Source organism: Sturnira hondurensis, unplaced genomic scaffold (assembly GCF_014824575.4).
Source record: "Sturnira hondurensis isolate 20B ecotype Veracruz unplaced genomic scaffold, ASM1482457v3 Scaffold0013559, whole genome shotgun sequence".
NCBI classification, from domain to species: domain Eukaryota; kingdom Metazoa; phylum Chordata; class Mammalia; order Chiroptera; family Phyllostomidae; genus Sturnira; species Sturnira hondurensis.
Window position 1 is genome coordinate 7,029,363 of NW_028086190.1, and position 20,731 is coordinate 7,050,093.

General features: G+C 34.8%; 1 pseudogene; it reads left to right on the plus strand.

Moving 5' to 3' along the window:
• The first annotated feature begins 13,232 nt into the window (after positions 1–13,232).
• Positions 13,233–13,365, plus strand: LOC118998045 (uncharacterized; annotated as a pseudogene).
• The last annotated feature ends 7,366 nt before the right edge of the window (positions 13,366–20,731 follow it).

Sequence of the window (20,731 nt, forward strand, 5' to 3'; positions counted from 1 at the left end):
ATTATTACTCATAAGATATGGAGTATTTTCAGGACTTCAGAAGACTCACTCTTGCTCTATCTAAGTCTCTACTTCCTCTAGTGCTAACCACTAATGTGATTTCTATGATATCAATTAGTTTTCTCTGCTCTTCATTTCACACAAATAGAATTATACAATAGATACTCTTATGTGCTTGGCTACTTTCACTTAATATAATGTCTGTCTGATTTATTCATATTGTTGCCTATACTAGTCGATTTTATTTCGTTTGTTTTATTTTTGTAGTATTTCATTGTGTAACTATATTATCATCAATCTATTCTCCTTTTGGTAGGAAATTGGGCTGTTCCCAGTTTGGATGTGTTTTGAATCAAACTGCTATAGGCATTCAACTTTGCCCTTGGTGGGCATTTTTTATATCTTATTTCTATTGGGAATATACCTAAGAGTGAAGTTGCTGAGTCATATGGAAAGTGTATAGTTTCATTAGGTAGGAGCTATCAATTCTCCTAAGTGTTGGTAACATTTTTGGCTTTCAACAGGAATATGGGAGAGCTCCAGTTCATTCACATCTTCCAGGGCTTTCACATCTTAGCTTTTCTAGTGAATAGTAGTGTTGTCTCATTGAGATTTTTTTCTCCTCTCTGAGGAGTGATGATGTAGAGAAAAATCTTTGTATTACTCTTGCATTAAGATATCCTTTTCTGTAAAGTGTCTGTTCAAATCCTTTGCTTTTTAAAGTTTAGTAATTTGTCTTCTTAAGAATTGATTTATAGAAGTCATATATTCTGAAGACAAGTCCTTTACTAATGCTAATCTGGCTTGCCTTTTGATGACACAGGTTATTAATATTTATAATATTTTATTTGTCATTTTTATTTTTATAATTAATGCTTTTTGTGTGACATTTAAAAATAGTTACTCAAGCTTATAAAAGTATTTTCCTATGTTTTCTTCTAGAAGCTTTATAGTTATTATTTTTATGTACATAACTGTGGTCTACCTTAAATTGACTTTTATAAATAGTGTGAAGGACTTAAGATTTTTTTTTCATATGGGTTCCTATACTTCTGCATCATTTAGTGAAAAGACCAATTTTTCCTCAATAAATATATTAGTGCCTTTGCTATAAACCAAGTGGTCATTTAAGTGTGAGCCCATTTACAAACTCTATTTTATTCCATTGAAGTATCTGTCCTCTTTGTGACATTACCATTTTGTTGTATTAATACAGTAAATTTTTGTAGTAAATCTTGACATAGTTTAGCATAAGGTCAAAATATTTACATTTTTATACCAAGATTGTTTGGGCCATTATTCTAAATTTTCTGCGTTTCTATACAAATTTTAGAATTAACTCATCAATTTATATACACACTCAAACATCCTGGCATTCTGATTGGATTATATTAAATCTAGCATTCAATTTGGAGAGCACTGACATCTTAATAATATTGAGTTGAGTCAGTACATGACCACAAAATATTGCTCCATTTATTTAGGCCTTTTATTAATTTTTCCAATAATGATTTGTTATATTCATGGTAGAATCTTTTTTTAATTTTTCAATTTAAATAGATTGCTATACTTATTCTTATGTCTATAAATGTTTCAATGCTATTGTAAATGTGTTATTTAACTTTTGTTACCAGAAATTTAATTTAAATTTTATATAACATTGTATGCATCTATATTGTTAAATTCACGTATTCTAACAGCTTATAGACTATTTTATATCTTCTGCAAAATGGTAAAACACGACTTTATGTTTTTCTTTCCAGTCTTTGTCTTTTAATGCCATATTGTACTAAGATCTCTATTGCAATATTGAATAAAAGTAGTAAAAAGTGGAAACCTTCACTTTGTTCCCAAATGTAGGGTGAAAACATTCAGTATTTCAGCATTAAGTATGATGTTAACTGAACTTTTTAAAATAGAAACTCTATCAGATTACAGGCAGTTTCTTTTACTCTTAATTCATTGATAAATGTGTTTGCATATGTTAGTTGATAATAGCACTTTATTATTCTATTTAATATCTACAGGACATGTAGTTATGTTTGCCATTTCATTTCTATTAATGTTAATTTTATGTTTTCATTATTCCTTGAAGTGAGATATATCTTACTAAGGGTTTATTATTATATTATTTGTATTAATTCATTTATATCACACTATTTAATGAATCGACTTTTGACTTTGTTGATTTCCTCTTATAACTCTTCTCTAAAGAATTATATCTATTCTCTCATATCTATTACTTCTTTCATTCTTGCTTTGAGTTGAATTAATAATTTTTAACATTTATAACATTATACAGGAATATTACTATGACAATCTGTACCTTTTTATCATTCATTTTGCATTTCTATATGTTGCAAACACCTCTAGACATATTTCTAATTGCTTTTTAAACATTTACTATTCTTTTGCATTTTTATCCTTTCCCCCATATTTGCCACTTTTGTTGCTCTTCATTGCTTCCTGCAGTTTTGTTTCTACCATGGGCCATATTCCTTCAGCCTATAAAACTTGCTTATCCTTGCTATGTGTACCTACTGGCAATAAATTATATTAGATTTTATTGTGGGGAAGCACTTTAATTTGATTTCAGTGTAAGAGCTTTTTTTGGCAAGGCATATAATTATATTTTGGTAGTTTTTATATTTTCTTTCAATACTTTTTAAATGTCATTTTATTGAGTAATGGCTTCTATAATCTCTGTTGTGACATGGGCCATTAGAATTACTGTTTTTAATTTGAAGGTAATATATCTTTTTTCTTTGTATGCTTTTCTGAGTGTGTTTTTTTTTTCCTTCTTTTTATCCAGCTTAGTTTGCCCTGACATTTTTTTTTTTTTGGAATCTGTGGATGGATTTCTATCATCTGTTTTAGATCTTCAATTCTATTTTTTTGAAATACTACTTCTGCCACATTTTCTATCTTCTCCTGAGATTCCAGCTACATGTGTTAAACCAAAATTGTCCACAATCTACATGTCTCTGAGGCTCTGTTCTTTCTTTTAATCTTTTTGTCTCTCCAGTGAATATTTCCTCTTTACCTGCATTCAGATAACCTTGGCACATCTTCTGTGCCAGAAAGTAAGGAAGTGCCCCCCAAGTTTGGGGACATTTCAAAAGGACATCAGTAGCTGCCAATGGCCAAATGTGAGATTTGAGGGAAAAATAATGAAGTGGTAGTGATAGATTATAACCTTTAAGGTGTATAGCCATGAGTTCATACTGATATATATGTATGTATAGTATATATTTGAATATATATAATTGAATAAATAAATAAGTGGTGAGATGGACAACTATTCCATGCAGTAAAATCCCATTTAATTAATGCAGAGGGAGTGATCACAAAAAATCTCCATTTGGCCAAGAACACAGTAATAATTGTTGCAGATAAAAATCATTAATGGCTGCCGAAATTAGTAGGTGAAAGCATGATGAGATCAGGATATTTGCATGGTTCCAAAGTATTTCCCCACATGGTCCTTATTAATTACAAAGGGAAAAATAATAACTTTGCTGTGGAGAAAACTGTCAGACATTCCTTTAATCTAGCAATCAAAGTTAACATCATCAGTAATAAGGCCTCTTGCACCTAATGATATGATGCAATGCAGAGGGCCCAACATTACTTCTGTGATATTTTTGGCAAAAATGTGTAACCACAATCCAATTACAAGAAAGCATCAAACAAACACAAATTGAGGAACATTGTAAAAAATGTCTAGCCATGTACTTCAAAAGTATCAAGGTCATGAAAGATAGAGAAACATTGAGAAACTGTCCCTGATTAGAGGAAATTAAGGAGATAAAGAGTAAATGCAGTGTGGGATCCTGGAGGGGATCCTGAATCAGAAAAGGAAAATTAGGGGAATAGTTGGCGGAATTCAAATAAGGTCTGAGGTTAATAACATTTCTTCATTGTTAATTTTCTGATTTAGAAAATTATGCCATGATTATGTAAGATGACATGGTCCCATCGAGGAAAGAAGAATGAAAGAGGAGTGAGGAAGGATCAATGAGAACTCCAAGAGACCACTCGATGGATTATTCTGCGACTTTTAAAAGTCTATAATACAGCAAAATAGAAATGATTAAAAGATAAAATACTAGTCACTTACTTAAAGCATCTAAATCCAACAACAACAAGATTTGTTCTCTTCTTAGTTGTTTTTCTTGGTTTCCAGTCAATTTGTGCTCGGTTAGCATGCCTCGTGATTTTTGATGTCATGTCAATGTGGATGAAAAATTAAGGCTCTTAAAGATGTTATTTTCTTCCAATGAAGGTTAATTTTTCTTGCAGGCAAATGTGGCACTAGTGGATCTCCTAGCTCCTGTATGGAAAGGATCAGATAACAGATCTGTTAAGCCTATCTTGTGGGCAAAAACTGTAAGTACTCAACTCTGTTCTAGTGTGAAAGTGGCTGCAGGCAATATATAAAATGTTGCTATGATTCCTTAAAACTTCATTTACAAAATAGGCGTAGTCTGTAGACCTCACTGTAGAAGGTTGTGCATAACATCTTGTGTATTCTCATTTTGCCCTTACTTCTGGTACATGGCCTTCTGGAATCCCAGGAAAATGATGGAAATGCTTCCTATGCTCTTTAAGCTTATTGGGACTTGAACTCTGAACTTTGTCACCCCAGCTGCAGATCTCTCTTCAGCCCTTTAGCCTCCCTGTTCCTGCTTTCCACTTTGAGTTTCTCAAAGTTTGGCCTTGAAACAGCCTAGAGGTCAGCAGACAACTTGAGGGCATGTGTATGTGTAGGTTTGGGGCTCCCTCCTTTGACTTTCTCCTCTTCAGGGTTTTCTTCCCACTTATTTCAAGTCTCTCTGGCAGCCCCAAATTCCTGGCCTTTCTAGCACAATAAGTTGCCTCCTTGAGAACTGGAAAGTACGCTCAAAGGAAGACCAGGTAAATGTGGAGCTCACCCAGTAAACTTCCTTTCTTTTAAGAACTATATCCTAAGTGAAAGGAGCCAGTCAGAGGAAGACAAATTCCATATTATTTCATTGGTATATAGAATCTAATGAACAAAATAAACAAACAAAATAGAAACAGACTAATAGATACAGAAAAAAGACTGACAACAGTCAGACAACAAGGGTGTTGAGGGGTTGGGTGAAAAGAGTGAAGAGATTAAGCAAAAAAAAAAAAAACCCTCATAGACACAGACAACAGTATGGTGAGTACAAGAGGGAAATGGAGGTTATGGGGGGAAGTAGAAGAGAGTAAAGGGGGAATCAATAATGACAGAAAGAGACATGAGTTTGCATAGTGAGAATACAACACAATATACAGATGATGTGTTATAGAATTGTACACTTGAAATCTATATAATTTCATTAATTAGTGTCATCCCAGTACCTTCAATAAAAGTTTTAAAGAAGAACTATACATTCTACATTTTGTCATTGCTTTGGGCATTCTCTAATGCCTTCAAAAAACTGAGTGTTTTTATTGTGCTGTATTGTGGTGTGGTTTTTCCTTTTCTTTTAGTTTTGGTGATTTAAGTCCAACATTTATTATTTTTTATCTATGAAGGCTAAGCCTAAGATATGCTACTTCACCATGACCACCACTGGAATTCTGACTTAATTGTTATCCACAATGTTATTTTGTGTTTTCAGTGTACTATTTTTTATTGGATTGAGTTTTATTTTTAAGTCTTCTTTATTTTTCCTCCGTTCCTTGGCAACTTGATCATTAGCTTTTTTTTTTTTTTGTGACTGCTCTGAAATTTTTATTTTTAACTTTAAAAAGTATGCATTTTATATATGCATTTTCCTTCTGTTAGAGTCAAGGGTCAAAGGAAAGCAAGTTGACTGAAGAAGGGCTATTTACAAAGATGAGGGAGGTCAGAGTTTCACACAGGAGCGGGCAGAACCTGGAATAACACTTTGTCTAGTTTCAAAACAAAGAACAGAGGGAGAAGTCACGGGAGCATGGAAGAATTGTCTCCTATTTTTTGATTCCAGCAATGACCGTATTGGAGGGTACCGTCAGTCCTAGGTGAACCAACAGGAAGAAGAGCAATCAGAATGCATTTATTTTACTTCCCCACCCTCCCTTCCTCTGATCTTTGGCAACTGGCTGAACTTAATCAGAAGCCAGAGGGCTCAGGATCACCATGATGCAATGCATTCAGGTCAGCCTTCCAGGACATAGGGTAGGTCGAGAAGAGTAGTAATTGTATCACCTGAGGCAAACACAAGAGACAGCACAACTTCTCAGTGCGATGGTGTCTCAAATGCTTTAATATCAACAATGACCTCCCTTTCGCCCCAGTGTTGATAGTGTAGTGGTTAGGATAGCTGCTTCCCAGTTACCTCTCTACTGATCTCCAGTTTATTGTTTTTTATTCTTTTATTTTTATTTTTATTTTATTCCCCCAAACTAGTCATCACTATTATAATTATTATAACATATATTTTCTGTCTATTCAGATTTAACCCATATGTTTATCATTTTATTATACTAGCATTGTTTTTTGTATGACATACCTTGCCAAGTTTACATTCCACCTTTTTGAATTAGATGGCGGAATAGTCCTTTCAGCAAATGTCTGAGTGCACTCCTCCCAGTGTTTGTATGAGAATATATTTTACTCTTGCTCTTAAACGATTATTTAGCTGGGCATTCCAAGCCAACAGTTATTTTTCTCAGCTCAATAAAGAAACAATTTAATTGTTATTTGGCTTCTATTGCTGTTGTCTCTATAATTTACATTCCTTTGAGAATTATCTTTTTTACTCTCATTGCATTTATAATTTTCCCTTTGTCATTTCTGTTCAAAAATCTTAATGAAATTTTTACTTATCCTACATAAGTTGCTGTGCTCCTTAAATATAAGGATTCTTTGTTTTTCTTAATTCTTGAAAATCTTACTGTCACTGTTGTTCCACTTGTGGGCCCTCTTCTCTCAAAGTCATTTCTATCTTTCTTGGTTTTACTCTGTGTTTTAGAATGTCTGATTCCTACAAGCTGCCTTTCTCAATTCCTTAATTGATGTGTGTAATAATTTTATTACTGTTAATTATGATCTTTAAAACAATTTATATTAATTTCTTGGGAATATGAACTTGATTTCTTTAAATCTGTTGATTCATGTTCAAGATGATTGATCCTTTGTGTATTTGTAATTTAAAGTGGAGCTATGTATTCACTTATTTAATCCTCACAATACCTGGACCACCTGGCTGGGAGAGTGTCCCTTTAGAGAGGTTTTCTGTTTCATGGTTTTTGTGTTTTTTTTTACTTTTTTGTTGTTGTCGTTTAACTATAGTTGTCTCCATTTCCCCCCACCACTCTGCCCTGCCCCACCCATCCCCACTTCCCACCCTCCATCCTAGCCTCTTTGGCTTTGTCCATGGTGGCTGTGTTTATTGTTTTGAAGTAAGAAAAGTTAAAATCAGTTAGAAGACACTGGTTCCTGAAGCTAGACAGTGGGTGCTTATAGGTCATTATACTATTCCCTCTACTCTTCTGTATATTTAAATTTTTTAAATAATATTAAGGTAAAATAATTTAGCCAATTAGTTTACTTCTTCCTTTAGTCATGGAGATTAACTTTAATTTTTTTCTTTGTTTCTCTCTCTCTAAGATGATAGATAGATAGATAGATAGATAGACAGACACACAAAAACTACCTATGTAACTCATCGTTATACATTACAATCAGTTACATTCTTAGGCTAATATACTGCATTGTAAGGAGAACTTTTAATGCCTTTGTTCATTCACTAAGTACTCATTAACTGAGCCATGCTAACTGTGAGCAGTACCAATATAGTCCCTACTCTTGTAAAGCTTATCTAGTAAGATTGTTAAATTAGCATCATTAAAGTTTCTATACCAAGAACAGAGGAAGGAACCTGGACTGTGAGGCAGAAAGTCAGGGAAGTGAAGATATCTATTGAAATGGAATATTAATTGAAATACTATTTTGCTTTAAATATTGTGTGAGGTACTCTCGCTAATAGGTATTATTTAGATATATTAATGTCTTGCTGGAATTAATAAATAAAATTAATTCAAGCAAGAAGGTAAAATAGTTAATTAAGAGAAAACATCCAACTTGATGTTATTCTCAATTGACACAGTATAATAGGCACTCTGCTACGTAGTTTCTATCACCGTGTCCAGTCCTCAAAAGACAGTACAAAATAGCTGTTTTTAAAATAAGAAAACTAACTGAGAGAAGTAACTGCCCAAGTTTATGGAGTTATTAAGTGGATGAGCGAGGATGTGAGTCCAGGTCTGTGAGCCTCTAAATCATGTTCTTTCCACTACATCATGCTGCCTCCCAAGGAGACAAATGCCTTCTCCAGGGAAATCCGGGATCCTTAACTGCCCAGAGATTTTAATGTTGCGAATTAAAAGCCTGCTTGATGTAGATGCTGGGAAGCATTTAATTCATTATAATCATGTCTTTATTTTTTTCAAGAAAAGTTTTTTTTTTTTATCACTTGCCTTAATCCCATCTGAAGAAACTTTTGGAAATGTCATACTAGAGTGTCAACATCATAGCTAAATGTTAGGCTCTGAATTTTATGATGTAAATATTTACAAGTGTGCGCCAGATCGCCAGAGCAACCATCCAGTTCTTGTCCTGGTTTTGGAACCTCCGGCTCTGAGGACAGAGGAGGAAAGTAGAACAAACTTCCCATGTCTGATGACAGCACACCGGAGCTCAGATGTTTTTGCCCTTTTTATTTTCTGTGGGTTTCCCTTCTTGACCAGAATAGAGCTGGTAATTACACTGTGATACTCAACACCAGCCTCTCAGAACCTGCGTCTATAATTTACAACTTTCTTCTTGTCAGATGACCAGTTCTGACCTGGGCATGTTTGGATCCCTCACTGGCCACTTGGGGACTGAGGAATAGCCCATCAGTTTTTCCCCAGCAGAAAAATTAGAAAAATAATCACATATTGAATGAAAAATGAAAACCTCTAACAGTTTAGATCTTTCTCCAAGCGAGAGGACATATTTCTGGAAAGGAAATAATCTGCCAGATATTTTTTTCCCAGAAAGTCTCACTTCATTATCCCTGTAAAAGAGTTTAAATTGCTAAATTACCTCCTTCTGTGGTGTGTGTTTAATTCTGTCAGTAATGTTATATAAAAATGCTCATGTCCAAAAGTTGGAATTTATTAAAATGTAGTTGAAAACAATGCAAACCCTAGCCAGTTACCAAAAATAGAGATTAAAAAATTCTTGTTCTGACCTATCTCCACCCTATAATTTAAACCATTTCTAAAAATCTCAGAGATATAATTTCAATTAGAGCATATTCTAGTACAGTTTTCCTCAGTTTTTCTCTTCAGACACATATAATTTTGAAGAATAGCAGAATTCTTTAGACTGTCAAATAGAGAGCATTTGAAATATATAAAGAACTCACACAAGACTCTACACCAGGAATACAAGCAATTCAGTTAAAAAAGTACCTGAGCAGACACTTCTCCAAGGAGGACAAAGAGAGGGTCCAGAGACATATGAAAGGATTCTTAGCATCAAGAGCCATCAGAGAGATGCAAATTAAAACTACAGTGAGATACCACTTCACACCAGTCAGAATGACCAACATAAACAAGTCAACAAACAAGTGCCGGAGAGATTGTGGAGGAAAGGGAACCCTAGTGCACTGTTGGTGGGAATGCAGGCTGGTGCAGCCACTGTGGAAAACAGTATGAAATTTCCTCAAGAAACTAAAAATGGAACTTCCTTTTGACCTGGCAATTCCACTGCTGGGATTATACCCTAAAAATCCTGAAACACCAATTCAGGAGAACCTATACACCCCAATGTTCATAGCAGCACAATTTGCAATAATCAAGTTCTGGAATCAGTGTTAAGTGCCCATCAGTAAATGAGTGGATCAAAAAAACTGTGGTACATTTACACAAGGGAATACTAAGCAGCAGAAAGAAAGAAGGAGCTCCTACCCTTCAGGACAGCATGGATAGCATGGAGAGCATGGATAGACTTGGAGAGCATTATGCTAAGTGAAATAAGCCAGGTGGTGAAAGACAAATACCATATGATCTCATCTATAAGTGGAAGCTAATCAACAGCAACAACAACAACAAAATACAAGTGAGCAAAAAAGAACAGAAAGCGAACAGGGCGAAGGAGATAGGGGGATAACAGTGGAAAGAAGGGGATGGATTAGGTCGAGGAACAAGTATAAAAGACCCATTGACAAAGAGAACAGAGGGGGATGTTTGAAAGTGAAAGGTGCAGGATTGGTTGGGCATGGGAGAGTAATGAGGGGGAAATGGGGACAACTGTAATTGAACAATAATAACAACAACAAAAGTAATTAAAAAACATGAAGATTTTTCAATAGTTTTGATGAATATATATACATGATGTGGCAAAAGCAGGATTACAGTTGTATGTGAAACACAGTTTATTCTTGAATTATTATTTATTAATTATTATATTATTTTTATACAAACAACTATAAAGCTATTTTGCCTCACCCTGTATATATGGATATATATTATCCCTCATTGGGGCTGCTTTAAAATTATTAACCTAAGATACATCTACATTAGATAATGACTTTAAAACAGTTTCTACAAAGGGTTTACATACTGATTTCATACATTTCCAATTTTTTTTTTCTGTAAGCTTCTAGGATAGTACAGCCTATAGCTAAATAGCCCTCATGGAAAAAATATTGCAGTAAAATCATTTTAAATTTAGAATATGTATATTTTATGATTTTGTTCCTCTTCCTCACATTTCAAGGGAAATTTCTCTCTTGGTCTTGGAGATTCATTGAGGCATCTTTAAAAACATTCTATTAGGCTGATTAAGATACTTCACCACTGCAGGTGTTGCCCTTATACGGTGAACTGTTAATAACCTAATCATTCACACTTGCAAAATGATTCAGCCTCTGGTTCAAAGCTCCCCCTTCTAGAGGGCCTGATAGGTGCTAGAGAATTATGCAGGGGAGAGAACAAGCAGTATTACCACGGTTGTCACGGAATGTTTGTTGTTTCCACCCCAACTTCACTTTCTTTAACTGCAGAAGCCCTTGTGAAGTGTCAGTGACGAAGCTGACGATAAAACGTTGGCACTTCCATTCCCCCTCCAGATCGCATCGTGTTATTTTGAGCATTAATTAGCAAAGTCACGGGAATACTCAGGGAGATGGGGAGTGGCACGGACTTGAAACACACTTCAGAGCAAGACTCAAGGCAGCAGTTTACAACAGGAAGCAAAGAAGATTGTGTCTAATTAGAACTTCAGGGGTAATTTCAAAAGGCCTAGTGTAATTACCTGAGTGGGAAGTTAGCCAGATGGAGGGTAACACCTCTAGTCAGGAGAAAAAGTTCTATTTATACTCCCAAACTCATTCAACTATAATTTCTAAGTGTCCATGAAGGAAAATAAAATCTCTACCTTTCAAAATGTTGTGTTAACTATATTTTAAGGTTCCATGAGCCATGATTTTTACTGGAAATTTACATCATTAAGCAAGGAACGACCTGTTAATCTAATATTAAATTTATCCCCATTTTGAGTTAAAGATACAAACTCTGGAATCTGTACCCTAAAGGTTTCTTGCCTTAAAACCTAAGGAAAAGTATCTAAGACGTCTTCATGTTAGTCATGTGCATGTGTTAAAATGGTTTTCAAATTCATATTTTTTTCTAAACAAACTTTAAAAACTGAGATGGTAGAAAACTAAGATTTGGTGGATTTAATTTAAAAATTACCAATATGTTCGTTTCTATTATTTCACAACAAAAGTAAAATAGTATGCCTGAAAAGAGAATTAATGTGTGATAAATGATTAATTTCAACTTTGAATAGCTTTGTGGTCACAGTAACATAAACACATTTTTTTTGTGATAGATGCACTTGTAGCATCTTTCATGCATGGGGTTACAAGAAAGAAAACTCGCTTTGACATTTAATACAGCAATGCTGAGAAGCAATAAAATGTTAATTTTTTCTATTGAGTCTGTTAAGTGTATTTCAATTAATCTAGGCAGTTTGTTTCATGTATTAAGACTAAGAACAGCAAATAATTAACATTTTAATATGCTGTGCAATGAGACATGTGCTTTGTCTACTAGGTCATGTTTTACAATACAAACTACTATTGTCTGCTGGTCACTGGAAAGTCTCCCTTGATTAGCAATGTTAAGCAGAGATGCCCTGGAGAATGGAGCAGGACAAGGGGACCATTGGGCTGCAGCCCAATTACACCCTGCTGAGCAGTAGCAGGCACTTGGACATTGCAGTACACACTAGCGTCATGGTTAGATACTTAGAGAAGAGTGATAAGGGAAGCTAGATTAGTTATCGTAAGAAAATGTCATGAAACAGCATGAAGAAAGGAGAAAATCAGAGGTATGCTTTCTCCTTTCATGTGTTTGGATTTAAAATTCACAAAGTTTCCCTGGCTGGTGTAGTTTAGTTGGTTGGAACATTGTCCCACACACCAAAAGTTTGAGGGTTCAATTCCCAGTCAGGGAATATACCTAGGTTGCAGGTTTGATTCTCAGTAGGGATGTGAATTTCAGAGGCAACCAATCAATACTTCTCTCTCACATTGCTGTTTTTCTTCCTCTCGCTCTAAAATTAATGAGCATATTAAAAATGTTTTGATAAGCAAGTACATAAATAAAATTCACAAAGTTTACATTTTCAGGCTGGACCTTTGTCTTCAGAACTTTCTCTTCGCTGCTCATCTCCTTCTCTGCCCATCTCCCCACTGCCTGAAGAGAGATAGAAAGGACCAAAGTTTGCAAAGTTCTCTTCAGAGCACCAGCTACAGCCCTGAGTCTAAGTCATCTGAGTAGCAAAAGAAGTAGATTTCTGATTCTGTGAGTTCCAGTGTGATTCACAGTTCCCTGTGCTCCTGCTTAGGTGTAGACAACACTTTCACCGAACTTCTAGGAAGCTACAGCCTTGATTTATTAATTGTCATACAAAAGAGCACATGGTAGACAAGGATAGGAAGGATTACAAGATGAAATGGCCAAAACATAGGTTAGTTGTCACTTCAGGGTTTCTTAAAACCAACTCTTGGATCCAGTCAGGCACAATTCAGATTTCTATTACTCTGACATGGGCTTAGAATGAATGAGAATAAGAAAGTGAACATTCTGTTTTTCTGTATGTTGAATCTCTTCTTTAAACTTAGACTTTTGGCTTATAATTTCTGACTCTACCCCTTCTTTTAATTATTTTTAAAGCTAAGACTATACTTTCAGGGATCATTTCTATAGTTTGTTAATTATTTTTAAAGCTCACGTTGATCGACCTTTGAGTATGTAATAGCATTTCATTAAAATCAGAGTATCTAGGAAAGATCAGAAGCACTTACTGGAAATCTAATTTGGTTAAAAGCAAAGCAGCTGGCAAGTTCCTAGCTGCCTTTGCTTAAGATTTTTAGACCAAAAGCTGAAGAAAATAGAATGACCTGAATGTTTAAATCTTATTTTTGGTAGATTGGGGAATAACATGCCATAGGAACTGTAGTATCCTTGATAATCCAGGGGTGGAGGTGGGGGTGGGACTAAGCATATGAAATGGGCATGTTAGATATTAGGAGACTAGGAATGAAAAAGTCAAAACAAACCAAACACACACAAAGGGCTACCTCCATGCCTAAAAATATTTCCAAAATAAAATTGGTAGATAATATTAAAAATATGTCCAAAATTTAAATCCTAACCATTTTTTCACACCTGATCACAATAAGAAAGGAAATAGAAGAATATAAAACAAGACAATTTCTCTGATAATTTCAGAATAGAAGTGTGTACAAAGGGTGACCAGGAAGGCTTCCAACAAGGAAGACGCTAGAAATGGTATAAACCTTTAAGAAAGTGTCAGATTGACTACACTCTGGAATATGCTAAAGCACTGGGAAATTAGGGTGCAAAAACAAAATAATTCTGTTAAAGCTATTAAATTAGTTTCAGAATTGGAACACTTTTTTAGGACAAATGTATTTTGAGTCATAGAGATACAGTACAATCACTTTTTAAAAAAAGGTATGAAACTGAGGCCCATCAGACACAGGCATAACCCAGAGCACATAGCTGATAAGTGGAAGAACTCAGAGAATATTCCATTTCTTCTTCCTTTGTGTCCAGTCCTCACTGCTGAAATAGCAGACCTCTCACAGGTGACTTGTAACATGTGAGGTGCTGCTCTTTGGGCTAAACTCCATGTAAACAAGTACTGGATGAGGCAAGCCTGGCTTAAGTGCAGCATGTTTTTAAATAACTTACCATATTTTCAGACCATAAGACGCACCTAGGTTTTAGAGGAGGAAAATAGGAAAATGTTTTTGAAGCAAAATATGTGGTAAAACATTTAATGACATAAATAACATAATATTTCACTAATGTAAATGTAAAGCTACATTTGAGCTGTAAGACACACCCCCATTTTCCTTCCAAATTTGGGGGGGAGAGTGTGTTTTATGGTCCAAAAAATACAGTAGTTTTTTGAGCAGACTTATTATTCTATTTCATATTCAACTTAATACCATAGAAATAATCTTTGACTATACTTGTACTGTGGCTAGACAACCTCAAAAACACTGGGTTCAATTATGGGTTCCATTTAAACAGCAAAGAGAGGCTATAAGCCTCATTCAGAGAGTGATGAGAATTAGGATTTGAAACTAGGTCGCCTGGGCAAGCTCTAAAGCATGAGTTGTGCATGCAAGCACTTACAGTTTTGGGCTGCTAACATAAAAAAAAACCTGAATGAAACAGTGGCGGAGAAGTATTTCTCTGCTACCAGGGGAAAAATGAAATAAAACAGCACAAGCCTAATGATAAACAAAAACTGGAAGTCTGCTCAGGATAGGTAAAACACAGAGAGAATGATTTTATTTGTGACACACTAGAAAACTAAGGCTAATTCTAAGGAAGGCAAGCACCACCCACCATTAGCAATTATTGCAGTGTAGGAGTACTCACCCAAGGCTATCAGACTCCTCATTTTTTCCAGTGAAAGTTGAAATGTGGGTATTTATGCAAAATCACCCAATTTCCACGTATCGACTCAATTAATGAAAGCAACCCTGCAACAAAAATCCCTGTGTGGAATGGACAAACTGTCTCCAAACTTTTTTTTTAAAGATTTTATTTATTTATTTATTTATTTATTTATCTTTAGGGGGGAAGGGAAGGAGAGAGGGAGAGAAATATCAATGTATGTTTGCCTCTCGTGAGTCCCCTGCTGGGAACTGGCCTGCAACCCAGGCATGTGCCCTGACTGGGAATCGAACTGCGATATTCTGGTTCGCAGGCCCATGCTCAATCCACTGAGCTACACCAGCCAGGGCCTTCCAAACTTGGTCGAAACCACAGGCCAACGACTTGCTACCTCTGAAGTAAATGACCTAGGATGCTTATTCTGACCAAGAATAAAATTCTAGTGGTAAGTTCCTTTTTTTAAAGGAATATTAGATAAAAGAGGAAATTATTCATTCTGTCTAGATCAGGGGTGTCCAACCTTTTGGCATCTCTGAGCCACAGTAGAAGAAGAATTGTTTGGGGCCACACATTAAATAGATTGAAACACGTAATCACAAAAAATATCTCATAATGTTTTAAGTAAATTTACGATTTTGTGTTGGGCCATATTCACAGCCTTCCTGAGCCGCATGTGGCCTATGGAATAGAATCTAGAGGCAGAATGAAGATGGAGACTAACACTTAAGGGAGGTAGCAGCTCTGCAAGAACCTTCTGTTTCTGAGTATAGTGTACATACAATGTAATATTAGTTTCAGCTATGTGTAGGGATTCAACAGTTATATACCTCACAGAGTGATCACCACAGTAAGTGTAGTAACTTTCCGTCACTGTACAAAGTTATATTGTTTGTGCTGTATATTACATCCTCATTACATTTATTTTATGACTGGAACTCTTACTTCTCAGTTCCCTTCACCTTTCTCACCATTCCCCTCACATCCCTCCCCTCTGGCAACCGTCAGTGTGTTCTCTGTATCTTTGAGTCTGTTTATATTTTGTTTAATTATTTGGTTCTTTTTTTAGATTCCTCATGTAAATGAAATAATAAGGTATTAGTTTTTGTCTGACTTACTTCACTTAGCATAATACCCTCTAGATCCATTCATGTTCTCACAAAAGCAAGATTTTATTCATGTTACGGCCGAGTAGTATTCCATTGTATATCGATACCACATTGTCTTTGCCCATTTATCTATTGATGAGCACCTTGCTTGTTTCCATATCTTGGCTATTGAAAGTAATGCTGCAATGAACATAAGGGTGCATGTGTCTTTTCAAATTAGTGCTTTTTTTCTTCAGAAAAATACCCAGAAGTAGAATTGTTAGGTTGTATGTTGTTAGGTTGTATGGGAGTTCAATTTTTAATTTCTCGAGGAAACTCCGTATTGTTTTGTGTGGTGCCTACACCAGTTTACAATCCCACCAACAGGTTGTGGGGGTTCTCTTTTCTCCACATCCTTGCCAACACTTGTTGTTTGTTGATTTTTTGATGATAGCCATCCTGACAGGTATGAAGTACTACCTCATCGCAGTTTTGATTTGCATTTCCCTGGTGTAGAGTGACGCTCTGAATATTTTCATGTCTGTCGACCATCTGTATGTCTTCTTTGGAGAAATGCTACTGAGGTCCTCTGCCCATTTTTTAACCAGATTCTCCACTTTTTTTGATGTTGAGTTGTGAGTCTTTATATATTTTGGATAATATTCCCTTAGTAAATATATCATTTAGAAATTTCTCCTCCCATACGCTAGGTTGTCTTTTCATTTTGTTGATGGTTTCCTTCAATGTACAAATCTTTTTATATTACTGCAGTCCCATCTTTTAAATTCTTACTTTTGTTGCCACTGCTTGGGGAGACATGTCTAAAAATATTTCTAAGACTGGTGTAAAAAGTTATGTTTTCTTAGGAATTTAATGGTTTTAGATCTTTCATTTAAAACTTTAATCAATTCTGAAGGGATGTTTTGTATACCTTGTAAGAAATGATCCAGTTTTATTTTATTACATGTATCTGGTCAGCTTTCCCAGCACCGTTTATTAAACAGACTGTCCTTTTCCCCTGGTACATTCTCAGCTCCTTTTGAACAGAGTAATTGACCTAATAAGTATGCATGTATTTCTAAGCTCTCTGTTTTGTTTCATTGATATATGTTTTTGTTTTTGTACCAGTACTTTGAATACTATGGCTTTGTAATATAGTTTGAAGTGAGGGAATATGATACCTCCAACTTTGTTCTTTTTTTCTCCAGATTGCTTGGCTATTTGAGGTCTTTCATGGTTCCCTATAAATTCTAGGATTATTTGGTGAAAAATGCCACTAGCATTTTGATAGGTATTGCATTAAATATGTTGTTTGCTTTGGGGAGTATGAACATCTAAATAGATTGTTCTTGTCTATGTGCATGGTATAGATGGTCTTCCATTTGTTTGTGTCATCTTTAATTTCTTTCCTCAGTGTTTTATAGTTTTCAGAATATAGGTTTATACTTGTACTGGTAAAATTTATTCCTGAGTATTTTATTCCTTTTGACTTGATTATAAAAGGTGTTTTCTTAATTTTTCTTTCTAATAGTTTTTAATTGATATATAAAATGAAACAGATATCTGTACATTAATTTTGTACTCTGCAGCTTTCCCAAATTTATTTATTAGTTTTAATAGTTTTTGGGTGGAGTCTTTAGGATTTTCTATATATAGTGTCATACCATCTATGGATAGTGACAGTTTTACTTCTTCCTTTTCAATTTGAATGCCTTTTATTTATTTTTCTTCTCTAGTTGCTGTAGCTAGGTCTTTCAATACAATATTGAACAAAACTGCTGAGCATTGGCATTCTTTCCTTGTTCCTGATCTTAGAGGAAAAGCTTTGAGCTTCTTTACCATTGAGTATGACGTTGGCTGTGAATTTGTCATGTGTGGACTTTATTATGCTGAGGTTTGTTTCTTTTACACTCACTTGTCAAAAAGTTTTTTATTCATAATTGCATGTTTATATTTGTCTCATGCTTTTTTTCTGCATCTACTTCAATGATCACATAACTTTTATGTTTGGTTTTGTTAATGTGGTGTTTCACATGAATTAATTTGAGGATATTAAACCATCCTTGATTCCCTGGAATAAATCCTATTTGGTGACGGTGTGTAATTTTTTAAATGTATTGTTGAATCTGGTTTGCAAATGTGTGTTTTTTTTTTAATTTTGCAATTACATCCACCAGGAATATTGGCCTGCAATTTTATTTTTGTTGTTGATGTACTGTCTGATTTTGGCATCAGGGTAATGCTGGCCTTGTAGAATGAGTTTAGAAGGCTTTCTTCCTTTTCAAATTTTTATAATAGTTTGAGAAAATAGGTGTTAGTTCTTAAAATAGGTGTTAGTTCTCTAATTGTTTGGTGCAATTCACCGGAGAAGCTATCTGGTCCTGAAAATTTATTTGTTGGGAGTTTTCTGTCAGCATGGATCCACCCTCTAAGAAAAAACCTTTTAAGAGTTGTGTCTGAAGATGTTCCCCAAAGGCATTTCTTCCATGAGCCATTTTTACTGCTGCCACTGATAGAGATCACATTTTGATTTTGATCAGAAACTATGTATGAAACCACAGGAACATTGTCCTGTGCATATTCAAATCATGATGCATCTTTTTAAATAGATATTGAATTTCAACCACTGAGTTTTAAGAAATGTATTACTTATCTGAAGAAGGTAAAGAGAAGAAAAAGTAAAATAATCAAGGAAATGGTGCTACTCCTTTCTAAGAACTAATGTGTGAAAGATTGGGAATCTTGAGTCTGTAAATAGGATATAGAGGGAACATAATTAATAACCAATGCTGAATACGCTCATGTGCAACCTGCATTTTTTAAGGGATTATGATGCTTGGACTTTCCCTGACTTGTTTGTCCTTGCCCCCTGGAACCCCTGTGACCTGTGCATTTTCTAAGGACATTTCTGAAGCTCATAATTCTGTGCATAACACTTGGAAAGCTCTGCCATAGATCATAATCTTAGAATGTAGAAATTCTGAGACAATCTATCCTATTTCTCATTTTCTGATGAAATAACTAAGGCCCTGAAGAATTAAGTGATTTTTACCAGTTTCCCAAGTAGAGGCAATGAAACTAGAATTCATAAGTTTAACCCTGCACCATTACTTTATGCCATATTTCCTCAGTCTTTAATCATAAGTGAGGGGTGCAGCGAAATGCGACCTTCCAGTCAACATAGAAGTAGGAGGTCACTTCTTGAGACCTCCTTGAGATCTTCTTGAGATAAAGTAGGAGAGAGAGAAAAAATGGTAAAATTACTACAAAAATGAGAATATTCTTCATACTAACCAGATCCCCACACCTGCCCACCCCCGCACCAGTACACCTGTCACCACAAATCTATTTAAGAACTAGATTCTTGCCCAGTCTCATAATATCAGCTATAACATAAGAAAATAATAACACCCCTGAGCTCAGGCAGATGTAAAAATCATTGAACAGAAAGCATTGTAGTATTCATATTTCTGCTTAGTAGCAGATCAATTCACAGATTAGATGTTAGGCAGGAAATAACTCTTCTCATTTAATAGTGTTTAAGAGCTCTTTCTTTTAACATTGCCTGTGACTAAAATCTCTGACCCCACAGTAGAAAATATGTGGTCCAGGAAGAAGGCAGATATAACAACTGAACTTTGAAAAAGGTACAAACAATCACACAGACGTTTTCATTAGCAAATTTAGCAGTTGAACAGTTTTTGTCAAAGGAAGTTGGATGTAGGAAAAATTACTTCATTCATTAATTCTCTCATCAAATATAAATTGAGCTGCTACTATGTGCCAGACACTATAGGCATGTTAGGAGATAAAACAGATATAGTTTCTGATTGTATGGATTTGGCATTCTTATTGGGAGGGGGAAAGAAACAATATACAAATTTAAAAAAATTATGAAGTCAAATAATAATTGTTAGAAAAAATGACATAGAAAAAGAGGGAGACAGGGAGTATGCTGTTTAGTGGTGACATTTGCATAGATGTATAAATAATAGTCAATGAACAAAAAATGGAGAAAGAATTTATAGAAAGAGAAAACAGTAAATACAAGGGTGTATTCTAGAAACAACAAGATTAGGGATATGAACACAGGAGAGGGTACCAACTAATCAAAACAGTTAAAGGTAAGTATAATACCTATTTGTATTTTTAGAAAATATATAAATAAAAACCTAAAGGTAGTGATTATAGCCTTAGAACATGAAACTGTACTTTAGAGCCAGTTATGGAAAATAGTTTCAAGGAGAAAGATAAGTAATATCCAAATGAAAACTAATTATTTCTATTTTTACTTTCAAATTATTAAGTTTCTTTATGTGCCAAAACTATAAGTTGACATTATATACATACACATGTATAATAAAAATGGATAGAATTTTAACATAGAATGTGAGTATAATAATTTCTCTACAAATTCTTGCTTTATCTTCAGAAAATTCAGGATAAAGAATTTCTTTGGGTATTTTTATTTAGGTATACCTAAACTACCATGGTCATGATTCCACTGTCCACTTTCATACACCACTGGAGTGCAGATTGACATAAATATTCTGGCAAGCTCTCAGGCTTCAGTGTATAAAGAGCCTGGAAAAATCTATGCCATTATACACAATAATTCCACTTCTAGGAATCCATCCTAAGGAAATAAACAAATA